Here is a 22111-nt window from a genome sequence, read left to right on the forward strand (position 1 = left end):
AAAAAGATCTTGCTGTGGTTTATGTCAAAGAGTGTTTTCCTCCAAGAGTTTTATACTGTATGGTCTTACATTTAGGTCTTTAATCCATTTTATTTTTGTGTATGGTGTTAGGGAGTGTTGTAGTTTCATTCTTTTACATGTAGCTGTCCAGTTTCCCAGCACCACTTATTGAAGAGGCTTTCTTTTCTCCATTGTACGTTCTTGCCTCCTTTGTTGTAAATTAGGTGACTATACGTGTGTGGGTTATCTCCGGGCTTTCTATCCTGTATCATTGATCTATATTTCTCTTTTTTATGCCAGTATCATACTGTCGTGATTACTGTAGCTTTGTAGTATAGTTTGAAGTCAGGGAGCCCGATTCCTCCAGCTCCGTTTTTCTTTCTCAAGATTGCTTTGGCTATTCGGGGTCTTTTGTGTGTCCATGTGAACTGTAAATTTTTTTGTTCTAATTCTGTGAAGAATGCCATTACTAGTTTGATAGGGATTGCACTGAATCTGTAGATTGCTTTGGGTAGTATAGTCATTTTCACAATACTGATTCTTCCAATCCAAGAACATGGTATACTTCTCCATCTGTTTATGTCATCCTTGATTCCTTTCATCAGTGTTTCATAGTTTTCTGAGTACAAGTCTTTTGCCTCCTTAGGCAGGTTTATTCCTAGGTATTTTATTCTTTTTGCTGCAATGGTAAATAGGATTGTTTCCTTAATTTCTCTTTCCGATTTTTCGTTGTTAGTGTATAGGAATGCCAGAGATTTCTGTACATTAATTTTGTACCCTGCAACCCTACCAAATTCACTGATTAGTTCTAGTAGTTTTCTGGTGGCATCCTTAGGATTTTCTATGTATATTATCATGACAATTGCAAACACTGACAGTTTTACTTCTTTTCCACTTTTTATTCCTTTTATTTCTTTTTTTTCTCTGATTGCCGTGGCTAGGTCTTCCAAAACTGTGTTGAATAAGAGTGGCAAGAATGGACGTTCTTGTCTTGTTCCTGATCTTAGCGGAAATGCTTTCAGTTTTTTACCACTGAGTATGATGTCTGCTGTGTGTTTGTCAAATATGGCCTTTATTATGTTGAGGTAGGTTCCCTCTATGCCCATTTTCTGGAGAGTTTTTATCATAAATGGGTGTTGAATTTTGTCAAAAGCTTTTTCTGCATCTATTGAGATGATCATATAGTTTTTATTCCTTAATTTGTTAATATGGTGTATCACACTGATTGATTTGCATATATTGAAGAATCCTTGCAACCCTGGGATAAATCCCACTTGATCATGATGTATGATCCTTTTAATATGTTGTTGGATTCTGTTTGCTAGTATTTTGTTCAGGATTTTTGCATCTATGTTTATCAGTGATGCTGGTCTACAATTTTCTTTTTTTGTGATATCTTTTTCTGGTTTTGATATCAGGGTGATGGTGGCTTTGAGGATGAATTTGGGAGTGTTCCTCCCTCTGTAATTTTTTGGAAGAGTTTGAGAAGGATGGGTGTTAGCTCTTCTCTAGATGTTTGATAGAATTCACCTGTGAAGCCACCTGGTCCTGGACTTTTGTTTGTTGAAGGATTTTTATTTACAGTTTCAATTTCATTACTTGTGATATGTCTGTTTATATTTTCTAATTCTTCCTGGTTCAGTCTTAGAAAATTGTACCTTTCCAAGAATTTGCCCATTTCTTCGTGGTTGTCCGTTTTATTGGCATATAGTTGTTTGTAGTAGTTTCCTATAATCCTTTGTATTTCTGCAGTGTCAGTTGTGATTTCTCCTTTTTCATTTCTAATTTTATTGATTTGCATCCTCTCCCTTCTTTTCTTGATGAGGCTGGCTAAGGGTTTATCAATTTTGCTTACCTTCTCAAAGAACCAGCTTTTAGTTTTATTGATCTTTGCTATTGTTTTCTTTGTTTCTATTTCACTTATTTTTGTTCTGATCTTTATGATTTCCTTCCTTCTACTCACTTTGGGTTTTCTTTATTCTTTCTCTAGTTGCTTTAGGTGTAGGGTTAGATTATTTATTTGAGATTTTTCTTGTTTCTTGAGGTGAAATTGAATTGCTATAAACTTCCCTCTTAGAACTGCTTTTGCTTCATCCCATAGGCTTTGGGTCCTCGTATTTTCGTTGTCATTTGTTTCTATGTATTTTTTTAATTTCTTCTTTGATTTCTTTAGTGATCTCTTGGTTATTTAGTAGTGCACTGATTAGCCTCCATGTGTTTGTGTTTTTTACTGTTTTTTTCCTGATATTGGCTTCCGATCTCATAGCGTTGTGGTCAGAAAAGATGCTTAATGTGATTTCAATTTTCTCAAATTTTCTGAGGCTTGATTTGTGACCCAAGATGTGATCTATCCTGGAGAATGTTCCATGTGCACTTGAGAAGAAAGTGTATTCTGCTACTTTCGGGTGGAATGTTCTATAAATATCCATTGAATCTATCTGATCTATCGTATCATTTTAAGTTTGTGTTTCCTTATTTGTTTTCTGTTTGGATGATCTGTTCATTGGTGTAAGTGAAGTGTTAAAGTCCTCTACTATTATTGCGTCACTGTTGATTTCTCCTTTCATGACTGTTAGCATCTGCCTTATTTATTTAGATGCTCCTATGTTGGGTGCATAAACATTTATAATTGTTATATCTTCTTCTTGGATTGATCCCTTGATTGTTACATAGTGTCCTTCCTTATCTCTTGTTACAGTCTTTATTTTAAAGTCTATTTTATCTGATATGAGTATTGCTACTACAGCTTTCTTTTTTTTTTTTTTTTTTTTTTGGCTGTACGCAGGCCTCTCACCATTCTGGCCTCTCCCATTGCGGAGCACAAGCTCCGGACGTGCAGGCTCAGCGGCCATGGCTCACGGGCCCAGCCGCTCCGCGGCATGTGGGATCTTCCCAGACCTGGGCACGAACCTGTGTCCCCTGCATTGGCAGGCGGACTCTCAACCACTGCGCCACCAGGGAAGCCCCCAGCTTTCTTTTGATTTCCATTTGCATGGAATATCTTTTTCCATCCCCTCACTTTCAGTCTGTATGTGTCCCTAGGTCTGAAGTGGGTCTCTTGTAGACAGCATATATACGGGTCTTGTTTTTGCATCCATTCAGCCAGTCTGTGTCTTTTGGTTGGAGCATTTACTCCATTTATATTTAAGGTAATTATTGATATGTATGTTCCTATTACCATTTTCTTAATTGTTTTGGGTTTGTTTTTGTGGGTCTTTTTCTTCTCTTGTGTTTCCCGCCCAGAGAAGTTTCTTTAGCATTTATTGTAAAGCTGGTTTGGTGGTGCTGAATTCTCTTAGCTTTTACTTGTCTGAAAAGTTCGATTTCTCCATCAAATCTGAATGAGATCCTTGCTGGGTAGAGTAATCTTGGTTGTAGCTTTTTCTCTTTCATCACTTTAAGTATATCCTGCCACTCCCTTCTAGCCTGCAGAGTTTCTGCTGAAAAATCAGCTGATAACCTTATGGGAATTCCTTTGTATGTTATTTGTTGTTTTTCGCTTGCTACTTTTAGTATTTTTTCTTCGAATTTAATTTTTGTTAGTTTGATTAATATGTGTCTTGGTGTGTTTCTCCTAGGGTTTATCCTGTATGGGACTCTCTGTGCTTCCTGGACTTGGGTGACTATTTCCTTTCCCATGTTAGGGAAGTTTTCCATTTCCTTGATGATTAGTGATGTTGAGCATCCTTCTATGTACTTATATCTTTCTATGGGGTACGTATTGGCCATTCATATACCCACAGTGAAATGTCTGTTGAAATCCTTGGCCCATTTTTTGACACAGTTCTTTGTCTTATTATTAAATTATGAGAGTTCTTAAGATATTGCGGTTCAAATGCTTTGCTGGATATATGTTTTGCAAATATTTTTCCCAGTCTTTGGCTAACCTTTTCATTTTTTTAATGGTACAGAATGTTCATTTAGAAAAAATTCATTGAGCTGTACACCTACAGTTTCTTCATTTTTATTTATGTATATACTCAAAGGAATAGGTTTATTTAAAAAGAGAAAGAGGGAGCTAGATAATGGATGGTTCTTTGAAAGGTGACAAAATCATCAACTAGTAGTCTGAAGATGATACAAAATGGTCTGCAAATACTAAAACCTAGAAAATATATCCATATACTTTAAGAGCCCTTCATAGCATAGGTCCGGGTCCTATCAGATGCCCAGGCATGAAAACTAAAATTAGCAAAGGAAAATAATGTGTTGAAGGCCTCTCTTCTGCAATTCCTTATTGCAATTTGACCTCTGAATTCTAGGCATTTCAGATTAGGATATATTATACTTTTTGTCAATTACAGTTTGTTTTGTTTTGTTTTTGTGGTACGTGCGCCTCTCACTGCTGTGGCCTCTCCCGTTGCAGAGCACAGGCTCCGGACGCGCAGGCTCAGCGGCCATGGCTCACGGGCCCAGCCGCTCCGCGGCATGTGGGATCCTCCCGGACCAGGGCACGAACCCGTGTCCCCTGCATCGGCAGGCAGACTCTCAACCACTGCGCCACCAGGGAAGCCCTCAATTACAGTTTTAAGTGGAAACTTTATGTTGATGAGAAAAGCAAAGAGATTCAACTTTAGTGTAATTACATAAAAAACTAATTCATGCAATGCCTTTCAAAAAGCATCTGATTGTCAAATACATATGCTAAAACAAATTTAAAACATTACATATATACTTAAAATAGATAAGCAACAAAGATTTACTGTATAGCACAGGGAACTGTATTCAATATCTTATAATAACAAATAATTGAAAATAACCTGAAATATGTATATATATATATATATATATACACACACACAGGTGAGTCTCTTTGCTGTACACCTGAAACTAACACAATATTGTAAATCAACTGTACTTCAATTTAAACAAAAATTTCATATGCTTTTGTTGGCAGCACAGATAGCTTTATATGTAAGTACTATTTTTTAGTCCTTAATCATCCCAAAATTATCTCTCCTAACATTATAAGAAACAAAAATCATATGTTGGCATTTTTCATATTAATAAAAATACATGCTTAGTAGAATATGAAATGTCAAGTAGAACACATTTTTTGAAGCAAAACAATAATACTGCTCTCTACCACAACACCAACTCTTCTTTTTCCCTAACCCATGCCCCAAATATAGTCTTTAACAGTCTTTAGACATTTTCTCTGCTCAAATGAGTATATATAGGTACACACACACGCCATCACAAATACAGGATATATGACATTTTAAAATTCTATTAACCAAAATTTTTTAAATGAGGCTTTTATGACTGAGGAACTGTAAAACATGAAATCAAAAGGGGAAAAGATTTGAGTCAAGTAAGACAAAAATAGGTTAAAATTTAACACAGCCATTGGATGTGACTTGAAATCTTGCTTAAGTTTTAGGAACTTACAGAATATATTATTATTTCTGTTGTAGACACTTCTTAAGAGTAGCTAGAGTGCCTACAATCCTTCCCTTTTCTGTGCCATGATCAATGGCCTTAAAGAAAAAGATCAGAGATAAAACTAATAGGGAGATTTAGGGAATGGCTATTTGAATGAACCTCTCACAACAGAACCACAGTAAAAAGATTCCTCACCAGAACCCTGCCATTGCCAATCAATGCAAACAAATCAAAATATAAAGCCTGTTAATAATTGGGTGGACAAGATGACTGTCATCATAGATCAAATCATACTTCCTCTCTAGCCAGCCTAGTCCTTGCTCAGTGGTTTCATGAAAATAACCACAAGCAGCTGGCAGGAGAAGCAGTTATGCAAGGGATCAATTACATTGACTCACTAAGACTGACCTCACTGCCTCTACTATTGAGAAGCCAATTGCCTGAGTCCCCCACAGGCACTACCTCTTAGCAGGCATCAAGCCCCTTGGATTACAGAAATGGTGACAGCGATCCTTGCTGTAAGAGTCACCAATTCTGAATTTGCCTCTGCCAGCACCACTATGCAGGATTAACTGAATGCTTCTTATAAATCACATGGCGTCTGATCCAGGAATTCACTTCAAATGGCAAAGGGTAGATGCACATGCCCTGATTAATCTTACCAAATACTCTTATTCAGACACAGGTGTCCCCACAGTAGGAAGCAATGATTATAGAAGCTTGATGTAAGAATTACTGCCAGAGCTAAAAACTTCTGAATTTTGGGTGCTGTCCTGCAGGATACAAAATGGGCTCGGAACCATCTACCAAAATATGCTGTCTCCCATCTCCAAATATACTGGATGTGGGAACCAAACAGTAATAGTGGAGTGGTGTCTTTTCTGCTCTCAAAGTTTTGCTTTTTATCTTATGAACTCTGCAATCTGCTGACCTAGAAGTTTTAGTACCAAAAAAAAAAAAAAAAAAATACTTCTACCAGGAGACAGAATAACTGTTTTACTCCACTGAAAGCTGAGCTTATCATGTTCAGTTTGATTTCTTCATGACAGTAGAAAAACAAGCAAAAATGAAGGCTACAGGATGGGTTAAGAATGACTGTCCATGACTATCAAGGGGAAGAGAGGTTGCTACTCTACCTTTGGGGGCTAGGAAGACCATGAGAAGAACTCAGGGGAATCCACTGGAGTAAGTTCTGGTAGTACTATGCAGTGTTAAGGTTAGTGGAAGCCTATCACACCACCATACAGTCAGAGCTACAAGGAGCTCAAACGCTTTCAGGAATGAAGGACTGGGTCAGGTTGTGAGAAAAAGAACCCTGATAAGCCGAGATGCTAGCAGAAGGTATGAAATCTGAAGTGAAACAGGTCAGGGTGTGTGCACTAATACAATATTAAGGATTGTAGCCACGATTAGTTTCCATACTAGTCACTGGTAGATGGTAAGTACCCCCGTCTTTCCCTTTAAATACATTTTCTTTTTATTTCCTTTCTCCCAATCATGAAGATGGCAAGTTAGCAGGAATTAAATTTACGTTGTAAAATATCAAGATAGAATCACAGTGGAACCAGGGGCAGCATGATATCATCCCGAATCAGTAGCCCTATGGTACTGCCTCTGAATATGGCACTTCAGCTTGCATTTAGATTTTCTCCCACTGGAAAAGTTGCCTCCATGGATGGCATATAGCAGGGTTATCTCAACATTTATACAAGTGGGGAGGGAAGTGAGTGGAAAGAAGAGAAGGGAAGGAAAAGGGGTAGTTAAACTACTAATGGGTGAGATCTTCTAAACGTCCCGTAGGAGGGCTGCCTGGCTTTCCATTTCTCTTTCTGTGGGGATGGTCCCCACCACACAGGGGCAGACTCCTGGGGTTATGACTGCACATCATAACCGTGGGTCCTCTGGCTCTAGGAGACAGATCCCTGAGCTGAAAAGGGCTAATCTAATAATTTCTTGTTGGAATATAAAAATTGAAAAGGCAAGGCAGAGAATAAATCTTTACAGTGAAGTCACATTAATGGCAGGGGTCTGGAAAGAAGGTATAAAAACTCCTGCTGATGAGCTCCCAAGAGCTGCTCTGGTTTCTTCTGTTCAAGCCCCACTCATTCCATTCATCAATTTCCAGTATGGGTTCCAAAAATGCCTTTTGGTCCCCCTTAAGCTGGTGAGTATCAGCTGACTGAAACCCCAAAATGCTACTGACTTCTTCTAGGAAGTAAAAAGGTATGCAAGGTTCTCATTTTAACGTCAAATTATCACAGTCATACATTTTCCTTGCTTCCTCTTAGCCCGCTCAAAAAGTAAACTAACAGTGTACTTTTGCCTTCAGAATTGTGACATTAGAACTCTCATGCCTAACGTGCTTTTTCATATCCTCCTATTTTGCAAGAAAGCACATTTACCCCAAAGCTTCAGTCTGTTCATTTTAGCATCAGTTCCGTGTTAAGACATTACTCTGAAATGTCAGCAGTTCTCTGCATCTCGTGATCCCATACTAGTGCCAACAAAGCAAAGTGAATGATTACTGATTAACAATGGAAATGAATTCTGTCCTTAAAAGACAATAGTATATTAAAAAAATTTCAAGTCTAGTCTGTTTGTGCTCTCCATGTGCCTTGCTTCTCCGGTCACTTATAACCTAGATATAGACTTCTGACAAGGGATGCTTAAGCAGTTTCAGCCCTAATCTTCAATTCTGGATCAAGTCACTATTAACATTAATTCACCCAGCCTTTACATCCCAGATTAGATTACTAGGGTTCCTAGCTTGTTCTGATACCCACTGCGTTCTACTCTTACCCTCTCTGCTGTTCTAGCCCTGTTTATACCTCAGTTATTGTAATTAGGCCTCTGTTCTAACACTTCTGGAGATTCCTAGTCTGGTCCCTGCCTGGTGTCATCCTAGTACTGGGACGCCTACTTTCGATTATCAGTCCCAATCCCAAGGACTGGTATCAGGCCATTATCTAGAGTCCAGTACCCAGACAGAATTCTCTGGCAGCCAATCATATAAATATATGTATAAATTTATGAACTCACTCATTAATTTCTCTCTCTCTCTCTCTCAATTCTATGTGCTTCTTCACCTTGAATTCCCATTAGCAATAGATTATGCAGATTGTTCTCTGCCTGTTCTATCCCTGACATGGGCTACCAAAGAGAACTTTTTCTCAAACACCTGTAGTTTAGGTGAGATTGGCTCTAACATGCAGCAAACTTTCAAATGTGGACTCATTCTAGTCTGTCCTGTATAACAGTAAGCTCGGCCCTACTCTAAAACTTGGCCATGCTCTGTCATATCACAAATACAATAAAACTCTATCAAATCTTGAGATATGGTAAAAGTATACAAACGTAACATAATTTAGAAACAAAACAAACAAATGAGAAATTTTTTCTAAATGGTATGAATTGGAAACTTTGTAGTACAGTGATATTAAAATAACATCATATGAATCCTGGACATTTACATGCCAAAATTTTTTTTTAAATCATCAGATTATAATTTCTAAAACTAGAGAAAAAAAAATCACATTTTATAACTATATTCTATTATAGCATAGAGAAATGACCATTTCATTCCCAAGAGTTCAAGCAGAAATTTCTTGACACAAAACAAATAAGGTACATCAAAACAATAAAGTATATACATCTAATCATATAAATTAGTATATCTTTTGATCAATGCTGAATTCTTCTTTATGAAACATGATTAAATTTCTAATTCCATCCATTGCCAAAAAATGGGATTCCCATTATTTTCTCCAAAGTCTAGCTTTGTTATTAATAGTATATCCTCATTAAAGGTGTTTCCCCTCCTGGCTTTCTCTACCTTGATTCCTAACTAAAGATCAAGTTACAAATGGGATCATTATGGACATAACAAAAAACTGCAAAATAGCCCAAGATTCAAGGAAAAAGGTGTGTGTATTTACCTCAGGCCTCTTACAAGCCAAGAGGGCTGCAGTAAGAACAAGTACAATGGATAATAAGGAACTCCAAATACTGTGGCTAGAAAGAAAAGCCAATAAAACCTCAAAGCAGATGTCGTTACCACATTATTTAATAATTATCTGTTCATAAACTAAACTAGTTTACTAGCTCTTTGAATGGAGAAATAGTATCTTATCATCTTATTATTTTCAGAACCCAAAGTAGACAGTTAATATTCTCTTGTTGAATGAAAAAAAAACAAAAAAAATCAAGGATTCAGATGGCTAGTAAAACAGTGTCAAATGTACTCATCTTACAGTGTAATAAAGCCACTGTGGAATGACAACTGCCAGGCAGGACCTTACTCGAAGAAAACCAAGTATAATGTGAGTCCTAAGTCCCATTTCCCCAAAACACTCCGTACTAGTCGATAAACACAAGGCAAAATGTAGCTCACGTGATGGATTAATTTCATCTGCTTTTAACTATTCACCAGGTAATTATTTCCCTCTATTCTAACTTAATATTACTATAACACTTTCCTCAAACACTATGTTTAATATTTATCTTTTAAAAATTCACCTTACTACTTGTTTACATTGGTAGGACTTCTCTATTTCAGTCATCTGGCCAATTTATCTTCTAAATTGCTGTTCATAGACATTTTCTAGTGATTTGAAGTCCCAAGAGGAAAATAATAATGAAATTTAGTTTTAACTGTAACTCCAATAAGCTATAGCATTTTTTACTAGTCACTCTGTCATCTTTAAACTTTTTTTTAAATAAAAACAGGACTTTCTTATTGATCTCTTAATGATAATTGATGACAAAATGCAAGTCTAACTCAAAACCTGTGCATAGTACTTAACTCTGCTACTTAGAAAAATGAGATAAAAAAAATTTAATACAAATCAGTGTCACCATTACGTTAATCATGTAAGAGCATTTCTAAACTTCAACAAAACACAAGAAAGCACATCCAGGTGTGATTACTATCTATAATGTATGCTTGCTTAATGTTAAATAACAGGACCAAATTAACAATTAGGTCCTGAAATGCAACCAGTCTTCTTCCATTAAAATAGCACTCACTGGCTTCCCTGGGGGCGCAGTGGTTGAGAGTCCGCCTGCCGATGCAGGAGACACGGGTTCGTGCCCCGGTCTGGGAAGATCCCACATGCCGCAGAGCGGCTGGGCCCGTGAGCCATGGCCGCTGAGCCTGCGCGTCCGGAGCCTGTGCTCCGCAACGGGAGAGGCCACAACAGTGAGAGGCCCACGTACCGCGAAAAAAAAAAAAAAAAAAAAAAAAATAGCACTCACTGAACAGAACTTCACTGGACTGGAATGATGCTTTGTTGGATGACATTAGGATATGCAAAGCAACTATTAAATTCTGCACTAAAGTGGGCGTCAACAAGCAGAGTAGCAAGAAGAAAGGTTAGAATATGGGGATCCTTTTAAAGATCTCTTAATGCCGGCAAACAGCAGTCAAAAAATGGCTCATTTCTGATGAATGCATTAGGCTGAGAAAAATCAGAGTTCATGAAAATCCATAAAGAGAAAAAAGAATAAGCTTTCTAAGAAAGACACAATACCCCTAGCTACGAATAGACATCACTAGTATTATCATCTCAGAAAGGCTATTCAGCACATTTTCCCCCTGCCCTCTCCCAACTACACAAGTGCATGTTGGTGCAATGGTGGCCTTAATGCCTTTTCCACAGCTGCCATGTCGTGTCAGGATTCCCCATATCCTCCTTAAAGTATAAACACCTATGCCAACGCATGTGGTGGTTATGTAACCTAACTCAAGCGGGGAATCACTGAACTTATTTACTCTGGTGATTCAGATTTAAATCTAGGTCTCTGTGGAAAAGGAGGCAAAGAATACAAATGCATGTTATGACACCATTTTTCATTAATATTTATTGTATAACTGAAGCAAACTCAACATTTTCTGCTCTTTTATAAGTTTGACGAAGAAACGAGCTTTTGGAAATGCTCCAGGTTTGACTAGGTATAGGTCAGCATCTGCTAGACTGAATGACCTGGGCAGAACAAGTCCCTTTTACAGGGAACTCTTTATTTTCTCTCTCTCCCTGTTCCCCCCTCATGGTGTTTCCACTCACCCACACTGTCCTTTCCCTTCCTTCTCCAGCCTTTGCTTTAAGCCCACCACCAATAGCTACCTCTTAGCAATGCTGAAGTTCACAATGTCAAGATAATTTTTTCAATGCTACTTCACTCCGAGATAATAAAAATACTTTAAACAGTGGTCAGACTTCAGAAATAATAAAACAGCAACAAATCAGTTTTCATCTTGACCAAAGAGGTAACTCATCTAATTTATTTCTGGACTTAGCAAATGAAATGAAATACATAAAGCATGTCTGTCATCAATCCAACAGATCAAGTTATCTTTAAAAAGAATACATGCTAGGGAAGTCATATTTAGTACAATTTTCATGGTGACCTAGTTGTAAAATGCTTCAGGAGCAAAGCTAAGGTTTTCATGTTAAAAATATGTTTTCTTCTAAATGTTTTACTTTATCCTTATTCCTTTTCTTCATTACTTAAATAATAAATTCAGACTAATTTTTTCCCAAGAGACCTCATCTGATTCATTGATGGTGAAATCGATTGATTTTATAATTTTCTGTAATTCTGATATAAGTAAATCTCACAGTTTTCACCAAGGAATTTCTACCAATCCACCTGATATTCAGATCAAACCTCATCTTAGGGTTACCCTAAGCATTTCAACTAAAAGTAATCTTTCTACTCTCTAAGTATCCATAGAACTTCTGTACCCCTCAGACAGACTAATCACATACTGTTCAATTATTTATGCATCCATCTTATCTCCATTATATTATAAAGTTATTGAGAGCAGGACTATCCATGTCTTAAAACATCCATGTATCTACCAGAGTACTCAGGACAGCACACAATAAAACATTTAATAAATAATTAGGAAAAGAGTATAGAATTATTAATATACATTATAGCATCATTTGAGAATCTACTTACAGTGTATTATCATTTTGGGAAATAAGAAGTAGGCTCCCAGAGCAAGTTGAATATAATAAAATTATTAGGCAATCAATCGACAATGATATTTCTAAAAACAACTGAGTTTATTTTTATTTCATACTTGTTTACTTAACTGTGGCATTTATCATCTAAATCACTGTGTTTTAATGAGCAGTGTGCCACAGGAAAAGAACTTGGGCTTTAGAGTCAGAGAAACCCAGGCTTTAATCAAGAAGAACTGATTATGAATTTACTGAGGGATTTCTAGGACAAAGAGAATAAGGAAACATAAAAAAACATATTATCATTCTTTCACTTGATAAAGAAGTCTTAGAATTCCTAGGAGTGACAGTAAACATTTATTTTCTTAAGACTTACAGCCATTTGCGTAGTTACCTGTTGCCCTTTTCACAGAAAATTAAGGGAAGGAACAGACCCTTGGTCTGCTGGCCCATGGAAACAAAGTATAGAATCTAACCTCTTCACTCTCTGGGGAGAACAAAAATATCAACATTCTTGTATTTGTCAACATTTTTCAAGGCTAGCAAGATCACTGTGCTTTTAGTAATAAAGTATATAAATCAGTATTGTACTATAGTCATGTAAGATATTACCACTGGTCAAGAGTGATAGGTGAAGGGTACATGGGACTCTACTATTTTCGCAACTTACTGTGAGTTTATAATTTCTTCAAAATTTAAAAAATATATCAGTAAGGTAATGCAGTTTGAACAAATGTTAGGGAAATTAAAACAAGTAAGCTGCTTTTCTAAACTCAAACACTCAAAATGTACTAAGAAATCTGGATATTTTGAGAAGATACTTGTGGGATTCTTTTTAAAGTGTTGAGTCCTATATATTTACAATAATTAATCACCTCCTAAGTTATATAATTTATAAGCAAAATTTTACTTACATGCTTTTTTTTAGTGGATGCTTTACTTAGGGGAAGGCAATAAACCTAAAAGATTCTGTGCAGATAAACTAGTTGTCCCCCCTAAAGAAAAAATACAAAATAATTTTGGTATGACTTTCTAATATTAGATAATGACTGTGTACCAGATTCCTACTTTTCTTAGGCTAATATTAAATTAATTGGCCTCCGTGAAGTCCATACTGGCTGGAGAACAGAGGGACACAACTAGGAAGAAACATTATACAGGAAGAGGAAGCTGGGCCTGGCAGATTCATCAAGTGTTGAAGATATACCTATCAAAGGTATGTCAAAGGGCTTCCCTGGTGGCGCAGTGGTTGAGAGTCTGCCTGCCAATGCAGGGGATGCGGGTTCGTGCCCCGGTCCGGGAAGATCCCACATGCCGCGGAGCGCCTGGGCCCGTGAGCCACGGCCGCTGAGCCTGCGCATCCGGAGCCTGTGCTCCGCAACGGGAGAGGTCTCAGCAGTGAGAGGCCCGCGTACCGCAAAAAAAAAAATGGAGGGAAAATGACTCATATCACTAAAAAACATTACTTTAAATATTCTTCCTCAAGTCTTTACAGCTTCTGCAGATGCAATACTTAGCATCTCCCAATGTCCTTCTCCTGCAGGTTCAAACACATGCAGGTACTGGGGAATCAGACTGAACGAGGAAGGCTGAGATGTAAGGACGGAGGGATTCGCAGTTACCGTTAACAATTCTAGGCTTAAGATGATAAACTAGATGTTCCAGTGTTGAGCGTGTCTGTGCTGGAGCCTGACATTTCTACAAACTCAGTGGTGAGCACAAAACCCCAAAACTCTGCATCCATACAGTCGAATAATACAGCAGCTATGACTGCCTGTTCAACCAAATGAAACACTACAAAATATGGGCTTTATTGCTATACTAGACTTTTCTCACTCTGCAGCGCTTCTGCTTCAGTTGTTTATAGAAGTGATATTCTAGACCTTGTGTCTTGTTTATTAAATAATCAGTGTCATGTTTATTAAAGATTCAGGGGCCCAGTAATAAAGTAACCTCAAAAATTCCCATTAAAGAAAGGAAAACAGAAGTGTGAATGAACAAAAACATTGTGCAATGAATCCTATTTAGCTTGGAGAGAAATTATCTACATTTCTTTATTATTACATTTGTTTAGAATGAATGAATGAGTGAATTTCCTAAGTATTTGGCATTTCTTGAGCATGCAGTTAAAGGAAGGCCATAGGGAAACATGTTAAGGGATTTGCCCATGGTAAACATGTTAAGGGATTTGCCCAAGGGAAGCAGAGGAAAGAGTGAGCAGAGGCTGGCACATGGATGTCCACTCAGTCATTCATCAAGTATTTATTGAGCACCTATTATGCACAGCTCATTGCCCCAGCACTAAATATACAGCGGTCAGCAAAACAGACAGAATCCACGTCCACATGAGCAATACTCTTGGGAATCTCATACCCAGTTTTTAATGATTAACACCATTTTCAGCAACATAATTCCACAAGCATTCATCCAATGAAACAGGAATTCAGAGGTTTAAAAGAAAAATCTAGGACCTCCATCTAGGGGGAGGAGACAGATAAATAAAGCAGCTATTAAGTAAAGGTATGACAAAAGGTGCTACGGGAACACATAGGGGAGGGACAACCAAGTACTACTTCTGGTAAAAGGACCAGCTTCCAGGAAGGAGAGGGTAGCACACTTCAGAAACTTCAAGCAGGAAACAGAACACTTCTCTGTCCATGCAGAGGACACGCTCTAGGCTCAAACTGAGATCAGAAGTCCTTACACTGCCTACAGGGTCCGTGGGCCTCCACTACCCTGACCTCAGCTCTCACCTCCCTCCAGCCAACCCCCTACTGTTCTCTAAACACTTCAACACCCTCCTGCTTCAGGGCCTCAGCACCTGCTTTTCTCCCAGATCTAAAACTCTCTCACTCCCTTAAATGCGTTAAACCTCTGCTCAAAAGTCACCTTAACAGAGGGGAACACACATTGTAATATTACATGAAAATCAGCTTTCTAAATATTGAAAAGTAATGCTGCAATTATTCATGGATTAATGCTCCTTACAAGATCTGGGATGACTTCAAAGACTACTTGACTGAATTATTTCAGTCTATTGTTTTCCCTTTAAGTCCAAGTAAAAATCGAAGAAATGCTTTATCATTTGAGAATTTTTTAATTCTAAATTTTTCTTAAAGAAACAAAACTTTACCTAGTTTTTTCTAAAACCACATTAAAAAATGTTAACAGCTAAGTATCAGAATTCTCTAATGATGCTTTCTTTTATAAAAGCAATTTTAATAAATGAAAGCCAACTGTACAATAAGAAACTCAAAGAAACATCCTTTAAGTGCTATTGCCTTCATATTGAGATCATGACCAATGACCAGGCCAAAAATTATTTAGCAATGTCTGTCATAAACTTCCTACGCTGGTTCAAATACTATTGAAAGTAAGAATTAATAAGTCAAAAACATTAAAGGAGACCACTAGACATATAACAAACAGCTAAAGTTTTAATAACTGACAATACTAAGTGTCAACAAGGGTGTAGAGCAACTGAAATTTTCTTACGTTGCTTCAGATAAGAATGCAAAACAGTAGTCATTTTGGAAAACAGTTTGGCAGTTCAATACCAATATTGATAAATATACACTTTTCATAGGACCCAGTAACCCCACTCCTAGGTACAACTCAAGAAAACTGAAAACATTTGTCGTACACACAGACCTGTACATACAGCAGCTTTATTTATAATCGTCCAAAACGGAGAACTCAAATGTCCAACTCATGAACGGATGAACAAATCGTGGTACCTCAATATAATGGAATGCTACTCAACAATACAAAGGAACAAATTTAGTGGCGTGCTAGGGCTGACTGGTACAGCTTATGAAAGCCCACTGTTAATTTTCAGGAGTTTTGCAAGCTGATTTAGGTAGCTTAACACGGGCCATGATGAGAGTATACACACTGCAATAATTAGCAGATGCTATCAATCAGGGATTGTTTTTTCTTTTCTGGAGAGCAGGCTGTTACAATGTTTATCAGCACACCATTTAAAAAACTACTGATACATGCAACAACTTAATGAATATCAAAAGTATTATGATATATATATGGAATCTAAAAGAAAAAATGGTTCTGAAGAAACTAGGGGCCAGACAGGAATAAAGACACAGACGTGGAGAGTGGACTTGAGGATACGGGGAGGGGGAAGGGTAAGCTGGGATGAAGTGAGAGAGTGGCATGGACATATATACACTACCAAATATAAAATAGATAGCTAGTGGGAAGCAGCCACATAGCACAGGGAGATCAGCTCGGTGCTTTGTGACCACCTAGAGGGGTGGGAGAGGGAGGGTGAGAGGGAGACGCAAGAGGGACGGGATATGGGGATATGTGTATATGTATGGCTGATTCACTTTGTTATATATAGCAGAAGCTAACACACAATTGTAGAGCAATTATACTCCCATAAAGATGTTGGAAAAAAAAAAAAAGGATTACGATAAATGAAAGAAGACACCAAAGACTACATACTGTACGATTTCATTTATGTGATATTATAAAAGACAACAGGGACATTAATTTGATTAACAGTTGCCAAGGCCTGGAGGTAGAGGGAACAGATTCGCTACAGAGGGGCATGAGAGAACTTTTTGGAGTGATAGAAATGTTTCATATGTTGATTGTGGTGGTGATCAGCCAACTGTATACATCTGCCAAAACTTTTACCACATGTAAATTATACCCAGTAAAACTGACTACAAAAAAATTATAGAGTAGAAGTCATTTATCTCTTAATTCTTTTATGGATGACAAATGCATCACACATACAAAGAGGGAACTGGAACTTAGTGGAAATAGATAACTCACATAAAGAGAAAATGGTAGGAAAAAAAAAGTGAACTTGTAATCACAGGAAGTAAAAAAACAGGGTCGGGATAATCCTGCCAAGAATAATGTAGAAATGGCCCTACTTTGAGTGTCATTCCAGACTAGTATCATTAAGAGAGGTTAGTGTCACTAAGGTCTCTTCCTACTCAGAGTCAGTGGCTCAAAAATCCCGTGATATTTTGTGTTATGGCAATGTCAGATCCACTTTTCAACTACAACGAAACATCAATTACTCATTTTAACATCAAGCAAATGCTGTCATTGACTTAGAGCCAAGTGCAGCCTTGTTGTTAGGAGTGCTGGCTCTGACTTTAGACAGTCTGTGCTCAAATGCTGGCCCGCCAGTGGCTATGACTTTGAACAAGCTTCTCTCGATATCTATTTCCCCATCTGTAAAATGGGATTAACATTTTCCTGAGGTTTCAATAAGAATGCATGAAAAATGACTTCTATGTGCTAAACTGTCAATAACAAACATTTCTTATGTATAATTGGAAGTGAAAGATATAAATTATCAAATCTAATCCTAAGAATTTTAATTTTCCTAACATAGGAGATTTATTCTTTAATTATATATCCAGTGGTTCATAATTCTTTGCATACATAGCCAGATCTTTTTGAGAATGTGTTGACTCCATGGACCCTTTCCCCAGAAGAAAATGCAAATATATGCTACATTCATATGATTCCCAAGGATTCAAGGACCCTCTGAAGCTCATGCATGAAATTAAAAATGCCTGATGTAAACTCTTAAAATTACAAAGTTGAGCAGTGGATTTTAAGAATTGTCAAAGTAGAGAATCCAACTAATATTGAAACAGCACACTGTCATTTACTTTTTTAAAAAAACTTTTCTTTTCCAAGTAAGACCAGAACATCATGTTTCTAATTCATATCTCCTTTCTACAGAAATTTTAAATTAGAAGCATAACATTTTTTACATGAATCAATTTCAACTCACAAAAAGACACTAGTAGTGCCAGAGAATGAATGGTTCATAGTGTAACATGCACCACTGATGCTCAAATATCATAGGAAGGGTTCCCAAGTCAGTCTAATGCAGTATGTATTTTTAAATATCAAAAAAAACTGATTCCTATGCTTAGCGTCCCATGTTAAAGTTTTATTTTTCTTTTCAAGCGAGACTTATATTTTCCTAGACGTACGCACTACTAGCACATCTAGTTTATTTATTTTTTTAATCAAACATATTTTTGGTTGTTTTATGTTGTTTATTTGTTACCCCGTCTGATGGTGGAAACTGTTCCAAACCTGCTATCAAATAATTCCAACCTGGAAATATGCTGCTATCTCAAAGCAAAAGGTTTTGTTTTTCTTTAATTGTTTCGTTTTCATACTACAATAACCACTTGGCACTGACCAACTCATGCCCATCACTGAACAAAAAATAGTTTTTCGCATGCAGTAGCACCATTTTCCCACAGGAAACAACGATTTTTAAGGCACTGGAAGTCGAGGCAAGGGTTCACATACATAGTAAACATCCTTTCAATCGGTTTTATCTGATTATTTCAGTGAAAGGAAAACCTAACACCGTAGATCTCGGAATTCAATGGTAAAAATCAATGAAACGCTGCACCTGAGGATCACACACTGGCCAGGTCTGCCGAATGGCTTTTGGTCGGAAAGGTCACATCTGCTGTTTAAATCCCACAGTAACCGTGAATGTTCGCGATGCCACCACATCCCCCGTACAAGAGAGAAAAAGGGCAAACACACTCCGCGAGAGCATCTCTGGTTGCTTCCACAAACGAAGGTTTCCAGCACAGGGCGTGGGGGTGGGGGGAAGAGCAGGGCTCGGGAATAAGCCAGGAGAGGCCCGCAGTCAGCGGAGACAGCGCCCGAGGGATGGAGGCCTCGCTCGACGGCGCCCGGGGGCGGGGGGCTCCGGAAGCCGAGACCCCGCGGGGTCTGGCTGAGGGACCCGGACCGGACCCCGGTTCCTGTATCGCCAAGTTACGCCCCCACTGCTTACAGGAGGTAGCGTCCAGCCCCCTCCTCCCCCACCCCCCGAACTACCCCAGCATCGCTCCCCACCGACCGCAGCCCTTGACCCCAACCCCGACCCGTCCGCTACGGCGCCCTCTCCAGGCCGCGGTGGAGGACACAGGCCAGGCCGCCAGCGCTGGAGACGGCGGCGGTGGCTCTGGGGCAGCGCTGTCCCGGGGGAGGACGGCAGCTGGGCCGCGGCCTGTCCCCAGGAGCAGCAGGCGCAGGGCCGCGAGTGGGCAGCGCCTTCGCCCCTTACGAACAAAGCGGCCGTGGCGCGCCGGGCGCAGGGCTGGGGGTGGGAGGCGGCGGGCAGGGGGCACTACTCACCGGAGGGCGGGTGGGCGCAGGCTGGCCTGACCCGGAGCGGGACCGGGGCGGGCCGGGCTCCGCGCCGCAGGCGCGCTGGCGACGGGGAGGGGGCGGCGGGCGCGGCGTCCACGGTGGGGCCCGGGAGCCCCGCTGAGGGGGACGAGGCTTCGGGCCGGGATCGATGCTGCGGCCGTGGGGTGCGGGAGCCGGTCGGCCGAGGCGTGCAGCGGCGCTAGGCGGCCAGGGTAGCGACGCCGCCGCCTCTCCCTTCTCCTGCCCCTCTCCCTGCTCCCCTGCGTCCTCCTCCTCGCTGGGTCCCCGCCGCCGCCGCCGCCTCAGCCTCGGCGCTTCTCGGGCTTCTCTTCTCCATCAAGGCCGGGCCGCCCCGCAGGGACCATCCCGGAAAGTGAGGGGCTGTTGCCGTTTCCCGCAGCTGTTGGTGGCCATCTTTAATCCTCCTCCTCCTCCTCCGGCTTTCTCCACCTCCCGCTGGCTGCCTGACTGACTGACTCTGGATCCTCCTCTTTCCCTTCCTGCCCCTCCTACTGAGCCGGCCGCAGAAATTGCAGACGCTCTTCCTCTTAACCCTTCTGTCTTTCCTTCCTCTTTCCTTACTTCCCTTCCCTCTGCTTCCCGCTTTTACCCTTCTCTTACTAGCTGGCTTCGCCCGCTCTTGCAGGCAGCGGGCTCCGATTCTCTTAGCCTGAGTTTGGCCCCCCTTTTCACTCTTGTGCCTCTCTCCCTTCCCTTCCAAGAGGTACACACCCCAGCTTCCTTCCTTTCCCCCGTCCTGCTCTCAGCTGCTCCCGTTTCCCTCTCCCAATCCCAGCCCCTCTCCCGCGGTTCTCACCCTCCTCTGTCCCAATTAGTCCAAAGACTCAGCTAAGAAAGGACAGCTGGGTTCTGCTCTCCTTAACCCTACACCCATTTGCTGGATGCTGTCAGGCAGCGATGGAAGAACGGGAGGCTGGGTTAATTTTACACAAGCTGGAGTACAAAAGGACTGCCCACGCTAGCTGTTCTACTACGCAGCTTTGAAACTCCTGGATGGTGTCGTGTTTGGCTCCGGCCCAATAAAGGACCGAGGCATTGAAAAGCCCAGTCTCGGTTGCCTTCCCTCAGTGACCTTGAGCTGGTCACCTTAAGATTTTAGGGGTTTTTTTTTCCCCTTTCCTGTAAAGGGCATTACTTATACCTTTGCAGTCCTAACAAACAAGTGTTTAGACCCAATTAGCACGCTTTGGTAAAGCTAGAGACGCTAGTGATCATCAGTTTGCCCCTCTGTTGTTTGTTGCTAATCAACCCAGTGGACAGTTTGGGGCATACTGTAGTTCTGGCAATGGAGGCAAGCTGAGCCAGCAATTGTGAGTGGACTCCCTTAAGCAGGCTTAGAGTGGGGAAGTGGTAATATCATCGTTCTAATGACAAACTTGTTTTTCCTAACACAGCAATCTACAGAAGCTTGTGAATTTCCTCTACTAAAGATGAAGCAAGCTGGACTTGCTGTTTGCTTCTTTTCAGCCACTTGGCCTTTGGCAAGTTGGACCCATTTGTAAGGATTCACTCACAGATTACTTCAAGATCCAGCATTGCTGACAAATACAGGGGATATTATATGTGAGCACTTTGGGAAGGGTCATAGTGGCTATCAAAAAAAAGCACCTTGCCCTTGAAGAATAAGATGAGTAGACGTGTTCAAAGGTTATTCCCTTCCATAGGCCAATTATAGAGAGAAATGTTTTAAAATGTAGTTTTATATTCTACTTCAAAGTGAGTAATTTTTTTAAGTTCAAATGTAAAATTTTGTTATGAATATGTGTTTCAAGCTGTTTGAAAAGGATATGTCAAAACAAACCTAAAAATATGTTTTAATAAAAAACATTGGTATACTGTGGGAGGCAGGGAGGTGGGGTTCTAATCTTTTTCTTTGATCCTCACAAAGTAACCTGTACCTAGTTCGGTTCCAGATTTCAGTTGCCATCTTTCAATACCAGTAATTCTTCTATTTGAAATCAACAACCTGTATCAACATCTAAAACTCTTTTAAACCCAAATAAAGTCTTTGAGACGGCTTTGTATAATACATTTTAGAATAAATTATTAAAAACAAAGCACCTGGGCTTCCCTGGTGGCGCAGTGGTTGGGGGTCCGCCTTCCGATGCGGGGGGCGCAGGTTCGTGGCCCGGTCTGGGGGGATCCCGCGTGCCGCGGAGCGGCTGGGTCTGCGTCGGGGGTGGGGGGGGGCGCAGCGGTGAGAGGCCCGCGTGCCGCAAAAAAATTTAAAAAATAAAGTAAAAACAAAGCACCTACATGGTGTAAGGCTGTGTGTGTGTGTGTGTGTGTGTGTGTGTGTGTGTGTGTCTACATGTGTGTTTTCTTTCTGGCCTTTAGGTGTTTATTCTTTATTTAGATTTTGTGTTTCTCCAGTTTATTACTAGACAAAATTACCACAAAATTCTTGATTCTTAAGTATTTCCTTATAAAAGTGAATATTTTCAGAGAAAATAAAATGGATAACATGAACACAGAGTAAGAAAATGAGTTGACTTAAACACTGTGGGCAGCATGGGTTTTAAAAGGATTTTCAGTTAAATATGAGGTTTCAGGAAACTTAT

The 22111-nt window shown here is 39.9% G+C and overlaps 1 protein-coding gene and 1 long non-coding RNA gene across 9 annotated transcripts in view; one reads left to right on the forward strand and one right to left on the reverse strand.

Moving 5' to 3' along the window:
- The window catches only part of WDFY3 (WD repeat and FYVE domain containing 3), a 264702-nt gene extending 244289 nt beyond the window's left edge, over nt 1-20413 (reverse strand). For 7 of the 8 annotated variants that reach the window (XM_073805420.1, XM_073805422.1, XM_073805421.1 and 4 more), the window contains exon 1: nt 19515-20399. The gene's annotated coding sequence lies outside the window, so the exon portion shown is untranslated. Of the gene's footprint in view, nt 1-19514 lie in introns of all 8 variants that reach the window. The other variant, XM_073805423.1, reaches the window with a different exon arrangement.
- On the forward strand, nt 19021-21579 carry LOC117312428 (uncharacterized). Its single transcript, XR_004526720.2, has 2 exons — nt 19021-19175; nt 20945-21579. It is a non-coding gene; the product is annotated as an uncharacterized lncRNA (long non-coding RNA).
- Nucleotides 21580-22111: the final 532 nt, after the last annotated feature.

The sequence above is a fragment of the Tursiops truncatus genome, chromosome 5 (genome assembly GCF_011762595.2).
Source record: "Tursiops truncatus isolate mTurTru1 chromosome 5, mTurTru1.mat.Y, whole genome shotgun sequence".
Taxonomy (NCBI): domain Eukaryota; kingdom Metazoa; phylum Chordata; class Mammalia; order Artiodactyla; family Delphinidae; genus Tursiops; species Tursiops truncatus.